At 45.0% G+C, this 12,143-nt stretch overlaps 1 protein-coding gene across 1 annotated transcript in view; it reads left to right on the top strand.

The window, feature by feature from the left end:
• The window catches only part of LOC306743584 (cadherin-4-like), a gene marked incomplete at both ends in the record, with an annotated part of 221,234 nt that overhangs the window by 143,691 nt on the left and 65,400 nt on the right, over positions 1 to 12,143 (top strand). The gene's annotated exons all lie outside the window — the stretch shown is intronic.

Here is a 12,143-nt window from a genome sequence, read left to right as displayed (position 1 = left end):
CACACACACACACACACACGCGCTAAAATCCCACTGATACACATGTGCTTATTTATACGTGTATCCCTCGCACCAACTACACGCTTGCCCTCCTCTCATGAAAGCCCTCACGTCTACACACTCCGCATGGCCTCTCCGATCAGCGCTCCAGGTCCTTCTCCCGCTAGATTGCACAACAATTAGCTTCAGTGGAAGTTACCGCCGCATCTGACAGTCTGACAAATTATTTATGTGCATTTGTTTGCAAAGCATATGTGTTTTTTTTGTGTGTATACTGGAGGAATTTGTTTTTTTTTGAGAGGGTGGAGGTAGTGGAGAGGGTGGGCTGTTAGGCTGCTGTCTTTGTTTGTACCTCTGGGAGACCTTCTCTGCCAGCATCCTTCAGCCTCCGGCTCCTGTGATTCTGTGTGTATGTGTGTGTGAGAGACGCTTTAAGGGTGTTTGCGAGTGTATAGGTGTTACCTGACAGGCCCGTCATATCAGTGTGCACCTTATCAACAGTTGCAGCAAAGCGTTCCTGTATTTCACACTTTAACCCACAGGAGAGATATTTGGACTGTTCAACCTGTGTGTGTGTGTGTGTGTGTTCATGCATTCATGTGCACACATAAACATACTAAAACTGCTCAGCTCTGCCGTCCTTTGGGCCTTGCCCTGTTATTGCCTATGAGCCCTTAGAAACATTTAGCTGACAGTTTTAACACCCATCTGTCACGTCTCTGTAAAGGCCGCTCAGTCAGCCCACAAGAAGGTTCAGGGCTGCTACATAATAGGAAAACATCATGTTCTCACACACATAATGACACAGATGCCCTCAGGAAGATGTTGTTAGTAATCATCAGTGACTAATGTTTCTCCTTTAGCTTGCTCAATGACACTGTTCTAGCTTGCAGGTTTATAACACACATTCCTGTATATACTCCTGGATGTTCCCGCAAACACACACACACACACACACACACTGGCTTTTACCTTTCGTTATGTGTTGAATCTCAGTATCTTACTGCAATAAGATTCAAGTGTGTATACAGGTCTTGGGGAGTATAACTGCTTGTGTGAAGAAAAGTTGTATATAAAGCCTATTGTGGCCTTGGAGAATTGCCTGAAATCTGATAAACTGCCTCAAGTGATGTTGAGTCAGCATTGGTCAGGGCTGAAGACCTAACGTTTGTTAAAAAAAAAAAGATATACACATATACTGTATATGTATGTGTGTATCTATACACATATATGATATGCATGTATGAATGTATAGTATGTATGCATTTATGTATGTTTGCATATGTATGTATATATATATATGTATGTGTATATCTAAATGTATATATGTATGTATTTTTGTGCATATTTGTATTTATATGTATATAATAGTTATTTATTATTAAAATGATGAATTTTGCATTAGCAACTTGGTCAAAAAAATCTTCAAAATTAACAGGAATTGCAATTTGAGTGTAAACCTTTTTGACAAATTGGTCAAAACATAAACATGAAATTAAATGTCAGTGTATAACATATGCAGTTTATTAACATTCAAATGTATTAACAATTGAAATGATGGTCACCAGCTATAATGAGTCAGTATTGGCCCGATATCCGTGCCGGTACCAGCATCCTCGTGTCTGCTCGAGACCACGTGAGCCTAACACACCGGAATCAAGGGGCACCATGGGTAATGTAATCTCCATGTTATGACAAGGAAGAATAGCAACAGGCCGCATCTTTAGTCATTAGCAGTGACGGATAACAACTCATTCCTCAGGAGTTCATGGGCCTTATAAAGTATTATTTACCACAGGGGTAGTCATCTTTTTTGAAAAGTAGAGTTTTATCCAGATCTAACTTCAAAGCGTAAAAATCAATACAAAGGGCGATGTGTTAAAAAAACGAAAGTCTATGGATCATTTACTTCATGGTGTTCGAGGTTCGACGGTCACCGTTGATAATTACTGCTCCGTTGTATTTCGAGTGTTCCTCCTCATGTCATCGATTTGGCCGTTTGCTGAACTTTCCGCTCAGCTCCTATCTCACTGAAACTTCACACCCACTAATTGCACGGTTCAGCCTTCGTAGTCCACCATCAGCTCCGGGATTTCAGGGATCACAGCCTGATGGCTATCTTTCAAGGTAAAAAAAGAAAAGAAGCGATATAACCTCTTACGACTGAAAAAAGCCACGTTCCTTGTCCTCCATACAGATTGTGTAATTGCATGTATGCTTCTCCGCGGTTTAAAGGCTGGAGGGAATTCTCTGCTTCATGCTCTGACCCCTACAATTGGAAAAACAGAACCTTTTCTTCAAGTTTTGATGGAGAGATGTTGATTAGATTTGAGAAATACCGCCTCTATTTCCTCCAGCATGTTGGGGAAAGCAATTTTGTCCTGTTTGCTTCCGAGGGGAAGCAAGAGAAAACAATATGAAAATCATTTATTTTTCTTTACAACACGCATATTTGATGCTTGCAGGCAAACAGTGAAATAAAGGCAAAGTTGAAGCCTTTGTTTGTGATGACCTGTACAAAGCTGCATTTTTTATACAGCTGTATTTTCATTCTTCCTCATGTTTTCCAGTGTGACATGGACTACAAAGCCATGCACTTGTTGGTATAGTAGATGGGGACTCGGCGATGACCGGGGACCTTCCCCTGGAGAGATTAATGGACATAACCGCCGGCGAGGAAAAGCACGGACACACACGTAGATGCGCTGACCTTGAGATTGCTGTCTGAAAACAAGTGGCACCTGCATGCTGGTGGCCCCTAGCGGGTGGACAGAACCGACAAAAGGGGTGGAATAAGGTTAGCCGAAATTAGAATGCACGAACGCAAACCCAAATCCTGCAGAGCCCGACGTGATGCAAATTGCTGACGCCGGCAATCCCTCTCAGAGACAAGACCCCGTTTCCTCAGTCTTTCTCCAGCCTATATCAACACCACCTCCAACATTATCTCACATGCCTCAAAGAACCACGAGCAGCCCTGCAGACGCCAGACCACGTTACGCACACACACACACACACACACACGCTGACCTCAGTCTGCCGCACTAGACTGGTCGGACTGTACCGGATCTCTGTTTGCAGGGTTTTCGGCGTTACAGCTGGAGTAGTGATTCAAAATCCGGGGCCAAGGTCTGAGACATACTGTACGTTTGAAATCTGTCATTGGATTTGTATCGATCCAGAACACTCTTTGAACCGCAACCACCAGAACGCTTTAGAGTTGTTGTTTTTTCTCCCCTTATAGCCACAGAGAGAGGGAGGGAGGGAGGGTAAAAGGCCAAATGGCTGCTGAGAGGGAATGCGAGGAGCGTAGGGATATGAGCTGTGGTTTGCCGGGTAAATACCTTTTGACTGTGTTAACCGTGTGTGTGTGTGTGTGTGTGTGTGCGTGTGTGTGCGTGCATGTGTGTGTAATTGTTCCAGAGCAACTAAACTTGCTGCACAGACCGCTGCTGTAAAGAAAGTTGGGGAAGTTTGTGCTTACTTTCATACTGCTTTTATTTCCTCCTCTTCTTTTTCTACAAAGGGGTTTTCTCTTCCTGGGAGAGGCTTTATTCTGCTTGATCCCTCTCTCTCTCTCTCTCTCTCGCTGCCTTCTCTTCTAATCACCACTAAAGCCAGCCCTAATTGCCAAAAGACATGATTTTCTCTCCTCCTCTCGTTCTCTCTCTTTCTTACTGTCTCGCTCTCCTCCATTCTTTCATATCTCACCACAAACACACAATGCTGCTGCAGAAGAAGAAGAAAAGGGTATGGAGTTTTTAATTCATAAAAAACAACGCCAAATGAAGCGAATAAGAGTGGATTTGGTTTTGAATAAGCTGAACCTGGAGCGACATCATGATACAGGACGTCTTGTACCCATTGAAGTGTTGGTGTCAAACACTTTCTATCGGTGGAATAGTTGGTTTGATGAGTCACTTTTCATGAAAGTATTGTTTTGGTCATGGTTGCGGGCGTTTGAAGGCATTCTCTGATTCATACAGGAAGTAACACACTGTGATTGTTTTGAAGGCCTGGTATCAGCTCAGGCAACAATACCGCCTTGCTGGGAGAGATGGCTGAGAATTGATGAAGGCCAATCAAGCATCTCTGTGCTTGTTTAAAGGAATACTAATCAGTCATTCGAGAGATGCCGATCAGCCACAAACAATTCTATTGTGTTTGGTGTCTGCAAATGTGTGTATGAATGTGCATGTGTCCTCGTGCATTGCTGATTTTTGAGCGAAAGGATTTGCAAGGTACGAAATTGGGAGCATTTTCGATTGCCTCTCCATGGCTCTCAACATGGCTGCGCCTGTAGCGAACAGTGCTAACAGTCCAAACTACGGCTAACGCATTGGAAGAGCTAACAGTGTTCACTTGAATATATTACTAATTTTTTTCCCAGCCCCTAATGTGCACAAAGAGTCTTTGCTCAATCATCAATAGGGTTGCAAAATTACGGGAATATTCAAAGTTGGAAACTTTCCACAGGAATTAACGGGAATAAACAGGAATATATGGGAATTTACGGGAATTAACAGGAATAAACTGGAAATTTTGGGGTAATTTAACTGTATTTACCTTGTCATAAGCAGACATGCATGCAAACATTAAAATTTAATTTAAAATTTAAAAATGTCATTTTTGACTTTTTTGACATTTTGTGAGTAGAACTTTATTCTTTCATCGAACAACAAAAACATGAACATTGAATAAAAACGGTGTATTACCTATGATCACCACCCCCCAACCCACAAACTTAGGCACGCAAAATTCCCGTAGAAACTTTCCGGAAATTTAACGGAAAATGTCCGCGCCTTTGCAACCCTAATCATCAATGACTTTATATTTTCCCTTAAGCCTGTAGACTGCACAGTTTAGTTCAGGTTCTTTGCTTTGTATGCACAACAATTAGTTGCATTAGTTGGCAGTAAAAGTCTGAGTTGGTGGTGCAGGACCGGATAGAACAGTTTGTGGCTGTGTCATTTAGCTTCCTGATCATCCTGTTGGCCTTCTTCCTGCCCTGTTGGGAGGAGAGGTCCATGGATGGCAGCACCATCCTGGTGATGAGCCGCTTTAACTCCCTTCATAGAGCCGTATGGCGGAGGGCGGTGCAGCTGCCACGCAGGCGGTGATGCAGCCGGTCAGAGTGTCCTGAAGTCCATGTTGAAGTCCATTTACGAGAGAGAGCTCTTTCCTATACTGTAGTGAAGATTTGGAGAAAGAAAACAAAAAAAACTCACTAATTTTGTCGCCTTTTAGCAGCCGAGGAAATGTCAAAAGATGAAAAACATCCTTTTCGGCCTCATTGCTCCACTAAACTGAGTACTGCTGTTGCTTTCTCAGCTCCGCAGAGCAGAAAGTTTGGACAACTGACACACACACACACACACACACACACACACACACACACATACACACATCTGAAAGCTGAGCTCAAAGTAGGTGTACAGACAAAAATAATTAAGTCTGTTACCAGCCAACTGTGTGCACGCCAAGTCTCCAGCAGCTCTGAGATCAGCCAGCCTGTTAGCACCAGCCGACCCCCTTCCAAGACCGTTCAGCCAGAGTTGCGGCAGCAGCCCCTTGATTAGCCATCCAGCAGAGCCTCGGCTCTCAGCAGAGCCAAGCTAGATGCTCAGGTAGGCAAATTAATTTGTTTTTACATAAATTGTGTAGTGTGCATATTTTAATAGGAATAAAGTTTCTCTGTAAAGTGACGGACACCATTTCCAGTGCTTTTTAAATGGAAGAAATTTGACTTTGCATTGCAACTTATTAGATACTTCACTTAGAGCAAGTCAGTCAGAATATCAATAGCAATATATATATATATATATATATATATATATATATATATATATATATATATATATATATATATATAGCTCTTGATAGCTAAAACACGTCTGAATATCAGTTTCAATGTTCAATGTAATTTAAATGAGGAACATCTGGAACATCAGTTTGATATATATATAAATAATATAAAGATTTAAAACGAAAGCAACATGCCGTCCACGCCTCAAGCCCTTCCCTGTTTCTGAGCTTTCTCTCATTCATTCGGTTAAAATTTAATCAGGAACGTCAGTAATAACACATAAGATATTCCAGCAAAACCAAGAGAGGTGTTCTGGAGTAAAAAGTTGCAGCCTCATATTGTATGCTTCACTCAGAGGAGTAGAGTGTGCTGGTGTTCACCAAACAAAGCACAGAGTAAAGCTGCTTAATTTAGCATCAGACGCCACAGGCGGTCCACATCCAGGACGCGGACTCTTCCACGTGCACGTCGTGGTGCGCCGGCCTCCGCAGCAGCACAGCAGCGCTGGATGAGCGAGGCCGGGCACATTTGAGAGGAAGTGAATCCAGGAAACAACAAAGTTGTTACGTAATCGAAATTCAAAACAACAACCTATTCGTGCCCAGAATGAAAGCATTATTCTAAAAAGTTAATGAGATCGCACTTTTTTTCCCCACCTCATTCCCATTCACAGCGAACATTCAGCTTATGCCGACAAACAACCTTTTCCTTTGCGAGCGCTCTCTCGCTCTCTCGCTCTCTCACCCTTGCTCTCTCTCTCCCTCTCTCCCGCCCCCTCTCTCTCTCTGTCTCCCTCTCATCCCTCTATCTCTCTCTCCCTCTCTCTCTCTCTATCTCTTGCTCGCTCTCCATTTCTTTCTGTCTTTCTTTCTCCCTCTCCCTCCCTTTCTCTCTCTCTTGCTCTCTCTCTTTCTTTCTGTCTCTATCTCTCCCTCTCTCTATCTATCTCTGTCTGTCTCTCTCTCTCTCCCTATCTATCTCTAGCTCACTCGCTCTCTCCCTCTCTCTCTCTATTTCTTTCTGTCTATCTCTCTATTTCTTTCTGTCTCTCTCTCTTTATTTCTTTCTGTCTCTCTCTCCCTATCTATCTCTAGCTCGCTCGCTCTCTCCCTCTCTCTCTTTATTTCTTTCTGTCTCTCTCTCTCTCTATTTCTTTCTCTCTCTCTCTCTCCCCCTCTCTCTCTATTTCGTTCTGTCTCTCTCGCTCTCCCTCTCTCTCAATCTATCTCTCTTTCTTTCTGTCTCTCTCTCCCTATCTATCTCTTGCTCGCTCGCTCTTTCTGTCTGTCTCTCTCTCTCTATTTCTGTCTGTCTCTCTCTCCCCCTCTCTCTCCCTCTCTATTTCTTTCTCCCTCCCCCTCTCTCTCTCTCTCTCCCTCTCTATTTCTTTCTCCCTCCCCTCTCTCTCTCTCCCTCTCCCTCTTCCCAACCAAACAACGCCTCTCTCCGTCTCTCACGATGTGAAGCTGTGATCCACGCCAGCCATCCCATTTGTCTCCGTGGGAACCAATAAAAGCAGAACTCCATCACCTCATAATAATCCTTTTAACTCGTGTTGACTGTGTTGTTGTCGAGCAGACAGCCGTTCACTCATTTCCCCTCGGTGCACATAGACGTAAAAATTGACTCAAATCACAAAACGGCCCGATAATTGACTCTGGTTTGAAAAGTTGAACTGTTGCAACAGCTTTCCTTTGATGCATATTTGACTAACGAGAACCTGTTTTACTTTTGTGTCATACATAATATATTTGTACTCCGTACAACCTCTGGTTCTTTCAATGAAAAGGGTTTCAGAATACATATTTGGCTTGATGTGCGGTCTCCACTCTATTTCTGGGCGGTCATACCGAGTTTGGAGCGACTCTTTATCCAGTGCACGTTCCCTTCTCGCTGTGTGTGTGTAACGTGTGTGAAATGTGAGCTGGTCACCGCCATCGAGCGTTTGCATGAAAGGATCGGAGGGACGAGCGCTTCCCTGTGCCTGGCTTCACTGAACCAGCTCCCCGATGGGATTTGAACGTCGCTTTAAACGCCCTGCCCTCACAAGTTTGTCTCCCTTCATAGTCTATCAGTGGCGAGCGGCGGACCTGGCTCTGTTTCGCCCGTCAGCGAGGGCCCGGCCCACCGTGGCGCTGCGCTCCACTCTGATTAGACCGCGCGCTCCCCGCGGTGCTTCTGATCCGCGGCCATGCTCGTCTCTCGCCACCCCGCCCGCTTCATCCTGCCCCTGTTTCCATCTCTCTGGGCTCCATCGCTCTCCCTTTGTCGCTCTTTTTTGCTCTCTCTTCCTCTCCTCTCCCATTCTATCCATCTATCCATCTGTCCCCATCTCTCGGGAGGCCAGCCCAATTAACCTGTTTAAACAGGCATCTGAGCATCCCATCCATTGCAATGTGGCCGTGTGAGAGAGCGCCAGTTCGCTGAGCCAGGATCCCGGCGCCAGCCTCCGCACCTCCCCGTCCCTCTCTGCTCCTCCTCCTCCTCCTCCTCCTCATCTTCATCCTCCTCTTTCTACTTCCTGCTCCCTTGTCCTCAATGGGCCTGATTGTAGCAGACGCCGGGACGGGCGAGAGTGGTTTCTTTACTCCTTTGTAGGGCAGGGTGACATCTGATGCATTCACTGCACCATACTTTGAACGATTTAAACGGCTACAGCTATAAACCGTGCTGCCTCTGGAGATCTCCACTTTCGCAACTGCAATCTGCCTATGAGCGTCTTTCACCTCTTCCCTTTCTCCTCCTTTAATGGTCTTTCATTCATTTCGCTGTCTCTCTGATTGCCCCCTCCTCCCCTCCACACATTCACCATCCTTTCATCAATCTCTCTTTCTCTGCTCTTCCTTTCTCACCCATCTTCTCTCACCTTCTCCCCATCACTCCTCAGCTTTCTCACTCTCTCCCTTCAATGTATCCCCTTCTCCCCCTTCCCTTTCAGCACTTGTCACCTACTTCCTGCCAGGTTGTCCAGCGAACACGGAAGGAAGGTCACAGCTCTTTTCAGCGTCGCTCTCCTTCCTTGTCCTTGTCTCGTTTTGGAGGGAGAAGGAGAACTTTAATTGGAAAAAAGCCAGGGCGGGGACGTGAAAAATGCGGCTTCGGAGGGTGTGATATCATCCAAGCAACGCTTGAAGAGCCCCATTTCACCGCCTTCCAAGCTATGGTGATTAAGAAAACACAGAATATGAACGTCAAAGCGTGGGAGCGCACGTTGCCCGGCGGCGTTCGTTACATTTCCGTGGGTGTGACCGCTCACGTTGACTAGACAGTGGCGAAGTGCCGGCTGCTTGGCACGCCGGGGTGTCTGTGTTATTTGCCAGATCGATGTTCAAACCTGGGCCCACTGCTTTAGACGACTTGTTAATGTGCAGCACTGCGCCGTTGGGCCTCACTGCTCCGTTGTTGGGCCGATTTTATAATCTCTCTTATAGCGCTATCGACCCGACGGAGTGAAAGAGGAGCTATCGGAGGTTTCTGTGTCTGTGTCTGTGTGTTGATTGAGGGGTAAAATTGGCACTGTCTTTTTCTTTTTCTTTAATTGGTGCAGGAACAAGACCCTCTGGGCACTCTTTGCGCAGCCTGTCACTCCATTTGTGTGTGGGTATTGGTGCAGTTAGTTCAGCCTGTCGTTGTCGAGACATGCAGGCAATCATAGAGAATGAATGCCTACATCAACACACACGGGGGCCGATTACACCCCTATCGCGCACGCTGCTACTTACCTCATTTATTGGCTCGATCAATTTTGGCTTTTACCGATTTTCAGTTTTTTTTTTGGGGGCATATTAAATCAGCAAAACAGAGATCCTGGCTTAAGGGGCCGCTCACATGTTGTATCTAAAAGCGCCAGCTGTGCCGCTTCATCCTTTTATCCAAGGTGCTTGGGAGGTCATTACTAAGCAACCGCCACCTGCGATGGCGACGAGGACGACGGTGATGACGTTTAGCGGTAAGCCTCACTGACTAAACTAAACAAAGTCAAAGCAAAGATAAATGGATCTCCAGCGCGGTAAATCCCTCTCAGTGTAGCGTTACTGCTCCATCCGTCTGTTGTCGGTTCCGTCTGACGGAAAGAAGGGTGAAGCACGTGAAATAGTCCGTGGGCTCTGGGTACTAAAATGATGAACTTCTCCTGATGTACGTCCTGCAGACCGAAACCTCCGGAAGAAGGAAAAGATACCGAGGTACCGACTTTGTTGCAGACAACAAACCACCTGCTGCGTGCTGGTTTTCCCCCCCACTGTTTACAGATATAAAGACTTGGAAACACACTAAAGCATGCTTTGAGTTAGATTTTTGATTTTTCTTTTTGTCATTATAATCAGGCAGCCTTCCAAAACCCTATTTGTACAGACACGTTTGCCAACTGTCGTGTTTGTTATGGTCCCTCCCTTCTCAATCTAATCAGAATCTGCAAAAATAACAATGAAAGAAATGAGAGATGGGATTAGACAAAAAAAGAGAATAAGACAAACAGCAAGCAGACTTTTTCATTGGTTTGTTTGTGTTCGAAATGTTCAGCGACACAAAGAGAGCAACTATTTGATGAACAGCGGCGGCTCTTTTTCTGTCTTTTGGATTGATGCAATCCATCTCGCCCGTCCCGTCTCCCCACTCGGGCAGCACCTGCTCCACTCAGTGCCGCTGAAGAGCCGTCCCCTCTGACTCGGCTCTGAGTGGCTGTCTGGACATTTGTCCGGGGGAGAAAGGGGACTTGATCACAGGCAGATGTAGGGCCAAAAAAAAAATCCGTATTTCCTCGCGGTTTACTCTGTGTAATGGAAGCCTCGTGGGGACGAGAAGATACGGCGGTGAGTTACGTACGGCCTTCAGTTCAGGGTCTGCTGCGATGTGCCGTCTAGACTTTGTAATCCCCGGGAGGAAAGGCCGCCGGCGCCCGTGAGGGAGGAAGGAGATGAGGGACGGGATGCCAATATGGGTTACGCTCGTCCGCGACTCGTCTTCTCGTGAACTGTCCCATAAGGGATCAGACAACCAGAGGGCCAAAAGCTCCACACCGAGCTGATGCCATGCAGTGCCATCTTAATGTGATGGGAACAACTCTTTCCTGCCCTCTGATTACTTCACTGTCTGCGTTCTGACTTGCTAGAAATGCTTATTTTTTATGGTACTTAATGTTCCGTTATGACGGAAGTGGATAAGGACTAGTTTACGTTTCAAGCTCATTTTCTGCGTATTAGCCAGCGTTTCCGATGGTTTGTGTTTAGCGTTCAGATGCTTTGATGATTTCATTCAGCGCCGTCTCTCACAAATTGCTATTATGGTTCATTTCATTTTCAGTTTGAAAGTATTTCTCTCTCTCTCTCTCTCTCTCTCTCTCTCTCTGAGCCCTGTTTCCAATGTTTCTGTAGAGTTCGTCTTTGTTGGATATTAATTAAAACAACCTTTGTTGTTCACACATTTAGGCTTCACAACAAGTCTATATTGTATATGCGCATATTATTGTGAAACATTCATTCACACTTTTTGCGGCGGAGTTAGAGACATATGTTGTGTAAATCAAAAAATCCTATAAATAAAATTTATCTGACTTCTACTGTATGATATTACACATACGCCATCCCTTCTAGGAAGACCCTGCAGACTTGTTATGAGCACTGACTTGTTTAGTGTGACTGTATAAATGGTTATAGGTTTTAAGTTTCTTCAGGCACATTGACAAGCCCCTTTTTTAGAAGATCCCCCCGGCCTAAATATATATTTCACAGCGAGATATTGATGTGACATGTCAAGCGCTGCGCCGAGTATTTGTGGTTCTCGTATGTCTCCAGTTTATCTCATCTCAGTGTAAACACAAAGTTTAGAAAAGAAGAGGACGGGACCGCGATCACGGTGACCTCATGGCTGAGAGCTGAGTTGGGCTGCCAGAGATAACTGGAGGAAGACTAGAAATACAGCAATTTGGCCTTCAGATTAAAAGCTAAAAGCATAGTTTTGTCAGTCAGGGAGAAAAAGCATAGTGCAGTTAAAATGCCACAACACTCGTGGAATCAATATTTGTTGACAGGAGAGTACAGCTTGTCTTTGTTTTATTCATAGGTATAAATATACTGTTTAACCAAAACAATGGCAATTTGAATGTTTGCCGACGTATATTGTTTCATTTTCTTTGTGCTCTGCATTTCCTTTAAAGGTCAGCAGTTTTACTTATATTAATATCACAGATCTTCTTCTGAGGAATTGTAGCAGTTAACGACGAGATATTCTGCTTTGTATGCCTCCAACAAAGTCTCTGTAGAGACAAAGACCCCTCCACAATAACAGCAAACCTCACCTTCACATGGCAGTTTTTACACCTGGAGAGGACAATCCTCAA

The sequence above is a fragment of the Taurulus bubalis genome, assembly GCF_910589615.1.
Source record: "Taurulus bubalis genome assembly, chromosome: 11".
NCBI classification, from domain to species: domain Eukaryota; kingdom Metazoa; phylum Chordata; class Actinopteri; order Perciformes; family Cottidae; genus Taurulus; species Taurulus bubalis.
This window is presented reverse-complemented; position numbering and strand designations above follow the sequence as displayed.